We start from the raw sequence: 8,193 nt of genomic DNA on the forward strand, positions 1-8,193 counted from the left end.
GATATTATATCGTCGTAATAAAAAAGAATTTAATTATAAACGATCTATTTTAAACTTATAGAATAATTAAGAAGATAAATTAATTAGTTCGAGACTTTTAGAAGAATATAACTTCTTTATAGCGGAAAGTTAATAATCTTAATTTATAGTTAATAAAGAACTTATAATTACTCTCGATTAAGAAAGAATATATATCTAGATATTTAAAAGAGAAATTAGTTAAAATCTTAGACTTATCTCTATTTATTAATAATATTAATCTTACTTAGAATAACTAATCCTTTAGAATAGAATAGAAATTTAGAGCTAATAGTAATTATTATCTTATTAAAGACTTTAAGATAGTCTACATAATTTTATAACTTAGCGATAAGATTATATAATATACTATATATAGAAAACTTCGAAATTCTATTAATCTATACTAATCTATTAATAAGATTATAAATAAATTAATTAATATCTATAAGAATTTAGATTAATATAATAATATATAATATAATATATATACTCTATAGTAAGAAATTCGACTCTTTATTAACTTCTATTTAGACTTTATTTAACTAGATATTATTCTTAATATTAATAAAATTATTATAATAGAGTATTATCTTTTAAATAAATTAAGAAATAAATTAAGAAAGTTATAAAAAATTATAAGAGAGTTTATTATTTTAAAGATTATAAAGAAATATCTTCGAAAACTAGATAATTTATATCGTACTAGATATAAAGATATAGAGCTTATAAAGATTACTATTAAGTCGACTATTACACGAATTACGATTAATATATATCTTATATCTATTATTAAGACTATAATCGCTACGTTTATAGATATTAAGATTAATCTAAAATTAAGAAAATTAATATATTATAACTACGATAAGAAAGATTATTATCGAAATAACTATATAATAACTACTTAAATCGAGATTGATAAAAAGATCTTTAAGGAAATATAACTTTACGCGATAGATATAGATAAAAAATTCGAAATTAATAATATCGATATTATAGATAGCGACGATACTTTATTAAATTCGAGAAATAAATAATCTCTTTTAAAGTTATAATAAGAGGTACTTATAAAGTATATCTAATAAATACTCTTAATAACGTCTTAATACGTTATTCTTTTCGTATATAAGTTACACTTTTCTTATAAGAGAGAATTTATCTATTTAAAAACTCTCTTATAGATAATAAATATATCGATACTTATATAGTTATAAACGAGTTCTTAATCTTAGCGATATATAAAGTTTTATATCTAAAATTACTTTTACTATTATAATCTAAATTACTAAGAGATTATAACGGCTAAATCGTAAAACGATTAATTATATATTACTTACTTTTAACGATAATAGTAAAAGATTATTAAGAAGAAATATATTTAATACTAATTATACTATTAAAATACGATATAATAATCGAGAAATCTTAAATAAATAAATACGAGGTAGTTCTTAATATATTATAAGATAAGATACTCTTTCTATTTAATCGATATAATTATAATAATAATTAGATATTAATAATAGATAAACTCTTCTTTCTATTAACTTCGAAACTTCGATTATTTATATTACTTATCTCTCTATCTATTATACTAAAATAATAAAGCTCTTTCTTACTTACTTATAATAATAAGATTAATTTAAATATCTTCTTATTAAATAAGAATAAGAATAGTAAGAAATTTAAGTTTATTAATATCGCTAAGATTAGTATAGCGACTTATTATTAATTAACTCGTAAAAAAAATAATAAACTATTTATATTAATAATAAATAAGATCTATAAGAATATATTAATATTATATATATCTTCTATTATCTAAATATCTCGCGATCCTTATATATTAATTAATAAACTCTATTTCTATAACTTAGAAAAGAAATATAAAAGATATTATAGTTTTAATTACTCTATTTAAATTAATAGTATTAACGAGATTAATTCTAAAAAGATAAAATATAGGCTATCTACGAAGTATTATAATTATCTTAATATTTTTAATAAAACTAAGATAAATATACTTCTCCTATATCGTTTTTATAATTATAAACTAAAATTTAATAATAGCTTTAATAAAACGAAACTTTCGAAAAGTAGAATCTATTTAATATTAAAATATAAGCTAGAATAGATAAAGAAGTATTTAAATAAATATCTAAAGAAGAGATTTATAATACTAAGCTATATATTATTCGCCTTATCTATTCTATTCGCGGAAAAGTTAAATAAAGAATTATATTTTTATATAAACTATCGAAAGCTAAACGCTATTATTAAAAGAAATCAATATCTAATTTTATTAATAGATAAGATTTTAATAAGAATCTAGAAATATAAATATCTTACTCGATTAGATATTATAGCCGCGTTTAATAAACTATATATATACCCTAATAGCGAGGATTTTACTATTTTTATTATCTTTCTTAAAGTATATAAATATTAAATTCTCTTCTTTAATCTAATTAACGACTTAGCTATATATTAATAATATATAAATAATATTCTATTCGAGTATCTAAATAACTTCTACTAGATCTATCTTAATAATATATTTATTTATAATAAGATAAAAAAGGAATATATCTAATACGTTAGATAAATTCTTTAGAAATTAAGGAATATTAACCTTTAGATAGATATTTTTAAATACGAATTCTATATCTAAAAAATTAAATTTTTAAATTTATTAATATCTATAGACGAGTTACAAATAAATCTTATTAAAATCTAGATTATTATTAAATAAATTATATCTATTAATCTTAAAGAGATATAGACCTTTATCAGATTTTATAATTTTTATCGATAATTTATTAGAGACTTCTTTAAAATAGTTAAATCTATAATAAAATTTATTATAAAAGAGATTATATTTAATTAATCCCTAGTATATTAAGAGATCTTTTATTTTCTAAAAGTCGCTATTATTAAAGCTCTAGTTCTACGTTATTTCGATAGAATAAAGAACGTTATTCTAGAGACTAACTCTTTCGACTACATTAATAAAGATATTCTTTTTTAATATAATAATAAGAGAGTATTTTACTCGATAGTCTTCTATAATAAGAATCTTACTTTAATCGAGTATAACTATTAAATCTATAATAAGAAGTTACTAATTATTATTCGCTATCTTAAATACTAATATTCTAAATTAAAATATATTAATATTTTTATTAAGATCTTTATAAATTATAAGAGCTTAATATACTTTATCGAAGAAAGAGATCTTAATCGTCGCTAGATCTATTATTTAAATATACTATTCGAATTTAATATAAAGATTATTTATTAATCTAAATCTTAGAATATTAAGATAAATATACTTATATAAATAGCTAAGTATAAATTAATTAATTTTAAAAATAAATAATTACGTTAATAGTATTAAATAATTCTTATCTCTAATCGATTAAAGTTAAATAATGAAAGTATCGATATATATATAATTAACGACTTTATTTATTATAAAGTAGTAGAGGCTAATAAGAAGAACGACTATTAGATGAAAATTCGTAACGCTATCGCCGAAGGTAAGAATAAATTTTAAGAGATTACTCTTAATAAGTACTTTATATAAAACGAAGTACTTTATTATAAAAATTATTTATAAGTATTTAATAATATATATATTAATATTATTCGAGAGGTATATAATTAATTATTCTACGACTATTTCGAAATAGTATATATCTATAAACTACTTAAAAGGAAGTATTACTAGCGAGAAATAAGGGCGATAGTAGCTATCTACATTTAAAATTACTATATCTATTAAAGAGCTAAAATACTTCGCGATTGAGAATATAGTTTATTCTAGTCTCTATCGATTTTATAAAAATAATAATAAAATATATTAGTTAACTTCGTTATAGGCTTATCTGTATTTAATAACTATAACGCTATTTAGATAATAATTAATTAATTTATTAAGAAACGTTACTATATAGTCTATTTCGATATTAATAAAGATACTATTACTAAAAAGATAGTTAACTTATTACTTAAAGAAATATTCTATCTATATAATCTATTAATCTTAATAATATTAAATTAAAACCCTTAATTTATAATTATTATATAAAAAAATTTTTATAAACGATTAGATATTATAGCTAAGCTATTAATAGCTTTTTATTCTAAAATTAATAAATAAATTAAGCGAGTAAATTAGAATATAAAGCGTTATCTTTAAATATATTATAATTATATATAAAATAATTAAATAAGATAATTATTTATTATCGAGTTCGCTAATAATAATACTATCTTAGCGATTATTAATATTTTATTTTTCCTTATAAATAAGAGATTTTATTCTTAAATAAGTTTTAGTCTAAATACTATTAACTACGAGATTACTTATAAGCGTCTTAATACTACTTAAATAGAGAATATTATAAACTATATAAAATAGATTCTTAAGTATATTAGAAATAATATAAATTATATTTAAAAGATTATAGTTATATAAGTTAATAAGTATTAATAAAAGATTATCTTTTAAATAGATAATAAGGTCTTTCTAAATAGTAAGAATATTATCTTTAATCGCTCTTTTTATAAATTAAATTATAAGAGACTTAGCTTATTTAAGATTATAGATCTTATAAAAATCTTATATTATCTAGAATTTTTATTAAGTATAAGAATCTATAACGTCTTTTATTTTAATCTATTAAGTCTCGTTACAAATAATCTCTTATTAAGATAAATAAATCTATTATTAAAATATATAATTATTAATAATTAAATTAAATAAATTATTAAAGAAATACTTATATCTAAGTTAATTAATAATTATCTTAAATATAAAGTTAAGTAAAAAGATCTCGATAATAACTTCGTCTAGTATAATACGAATAACGATAAATTCGAAAATTATTAAAACTTAATAGACGACTTCTATAAATAATATCTCGAAGAGTCTTATCTATAAGGATCGATTTATAAAATATCGAAACTATCTCGAATACCCCGTTTTTAATCAAATTAAAACTATTCGATATCTTTACTATAATCTTATTTTTTTAGAAGCCGAGAATTAATCCCTTAGGTTTATATCGATTATAAATTATATTATATAGAGTCTTCCGCGTAGAGTCCCCTTATTAATAGATATCTAAGTATCTTTTAAAGTTATAGTATATTATCTATAGACCTTATCGTCGTTAATAGTCTCTATTAATATCGATTATATAGTATTCTATAGAGAAACTTACTTAATATCGAATTAGAGTTTTTAGCGTTTATAGCTCGATTTAATTTAGTTTAATTCGAAAGCCCTTAATTAATTATATTACGCTATTTTATAAATCTTTTATTTATTTAAATATAGATTCGAAAATTATTACTATTTATCTCTATATCTATAAATACTATTTTTATTATATTATATCGATTTTCTTCTAATTAGACTCTTTATATATATCTATATCTCGATTAACGACGTCGCTAAAGCGTAAATATAAAGAGCTACTATTATCTCTAATATCTCTTATAAAGAAAGATATAATAATATAAATCCTAGATACGATTATTTCTTTACTATTTTTATTATTTTTTAGATGTTAAGCGTATATATATATCTATTTTTTCTATCTTTCTACTTATTAATTATAAAATATAATTTTATAAAGAGAAGAGTAGTATTACGAGCGTATTCTATATTCTTAATATATCACTTAGCTCTCTTACTTATTCGGGCCTAGCGTATCTTAGTAGAGACATTCATCTACTACTTAATATCTCTCTTCTATCTATATAGTTCGATATCTTAGTTATCTTATTTAAAATACCTATATTAATATTATATCTATATCGATTCTAATAAGTAATAGATTATTTATTACGAGACTTAAGAGATTAAGATAAAAGACGTCGTAGATTCTTATGGTTAGCGAAAGTTCTAGACGATATAAAATTCTCATAAAACCTATAATCTTAAATAAACCGAGTCTCTTATAATTATTTTATTAACTATCGAATAATTTTATTTATATTCTTTAAACTTAGTATTATATTCTTTTTCTATTAAATAATATATAATATAAATAAATTATTATCGAAGATTTCTATCTTTATTTAATTTAAATTCGCTTAAAGAAAAATAATACTAGCTTTATAAAGAATATTAATCTTATTATTAGCTTTAATTTATTTATAATTTAATAAAATTATAAATAATATTATATTAATAATTAAAATTAATTTTTATATAAAGAATATAGCTATTAAATTAATATCTAAAAGTAAATATAAGTAAATTTTAATAATAATTAAATCGCTATAATCGATATTATTTAAAACGTAATTTTTTATTTTAATAATTAAATTTTTTTTTTAATAATTATAAAAATATTAATAGAATTATACTTTAGAATATTATATTATAACGAATACGAGTAAAGATCTATAAATTAAATTCATAATCGTTTTTTTTAATTAAAACTATCGAGTAAATTTAATAAGCGATCTTTAATAAGCGATCTTTAGTAAGCGATATTTAGTAAGCGATATTTAAATTCTTATCTTTAAAGAACTATAAGATTAAATTTTAAGATTTCTTTTTTATCTAAAAGTCTATATTATATTCTATAATTTAAAAGAAAAATCTTAAAATTTTAATAAAGAATAAAAAAGTTATTTTAAAATTAAATAATATATATCTATTTTTTAATTAAGGCTATCGAGCGAACTTTAATAAGCGAACTTTAATAAGCGATATTTGAAATCCTTACGCTTTAATAATTATAAGATTAAATTTTAAAAAAAAATTATTATTAAAAAGCGTAAGTTACGGACTATAATTTAAAAAAAAAATTAAAATTTTAATAGAAAATAGTAAATAGTAAAGTTATTAAAGAATTAAAAGTAGAGAAAGAGATTTTTAATAATTATAAACGTTAATTTATTTACTCGCGATATCTAATTAAAAAGCGTAGATCTAATAAATTTATAATTAGCTATATATATAAATTTAAGATTTTATAACTTAATTCTATCTTATTCTATTATATATATTAATAATATAACTTTAAAATAGTTATTACTATAACTTTATCTAATATTATCTTTATTCTTCTTTAAAATAATATTATTACTTATTCTTATTTTAAGATTTCTCTTAATATTATTATTTAATTTAATTATAATATATCGATAAAATATAATTTAGCTTAATTATCTCTAATAATTAAGCTTATTTTTTAAATTAAAATCTTTATATAAAATCGCTATAATATTAAGATTATTAATTATATACTTTAAGATATTTAAAAGAATCTTACTTCTTTTAATAGTATAGTTATATACTTCTATAATAACTTTTATTAAATTCTTTTAATTATTAAGAGTATTAAGTTAGATTATATCGCTTAAACTATATTAAAAATATTCTATTTTTAAAATTATATTTAAATTTTTAAATTAATAGAAAATATAAAATTTTAAAATCTTAAATTTATTAATTAAAATTAGATTAATATAAAAAAAATCGCTTAAAGACTATTAAATATAAATAATAATATATTAATAAGCTTTAAATAATGAAAAGTAATTAATTAATCTATTAATTAGCTATTAGATAACTTTATTATTTAATTAATTAATACTATTTATAGTAATTTTGATTTATATCGAATAGCTAATTTTTATATATTTAGAGTAATCTTTTATATTCTTAATAAGAGTTTTACTTAATTTAATAGTTAAGTTTTTAATAAGTTTTTTAAAATTAAGATTATTTATAATAATAGAGATTAAATTATTAATAAAAAAAATAGCTTTCTTTTATTTACTAAAATAATAAATATCTTTAAGTTAATCTTAATCTTCTTTTATTATTTAAATTTAAAATAAGATTATATAATAATATTATTAAGAAAAAATAGCGTATAAATTTATATAATAAGATATATTTATAAGTTAAGTATATTAGATTTAAAATATTTAATTATTATATCTTTAAAGATAAATATAATAATAAATAATATTATATATTATAAATTCTCTCTAGCTTTATCTAATTCGAACGATTTATATACTCTCTTTTAATATATTTAATTTCTAATCTAATTAATCTTTAATATAACGATTAATAAATTTTAGAACTAGTTATTATAATAAATTAGCTTATATTTTATCTCGAGATCTTTACTTATAATT

Source organism: Letharia lupina (genome assembly GCF_014066315.1).
Source record: "Letharia lupina isolate WasteWater1 chromosome Unknown contig_7, whole genome shotgun sequence".
Lineage (NCBI taxonomy): Eukaryota > Fungi > Ascomycota > Lecanoromycetes > Lecanorales > Parmeliaceae > Letharia > Letharia lupina.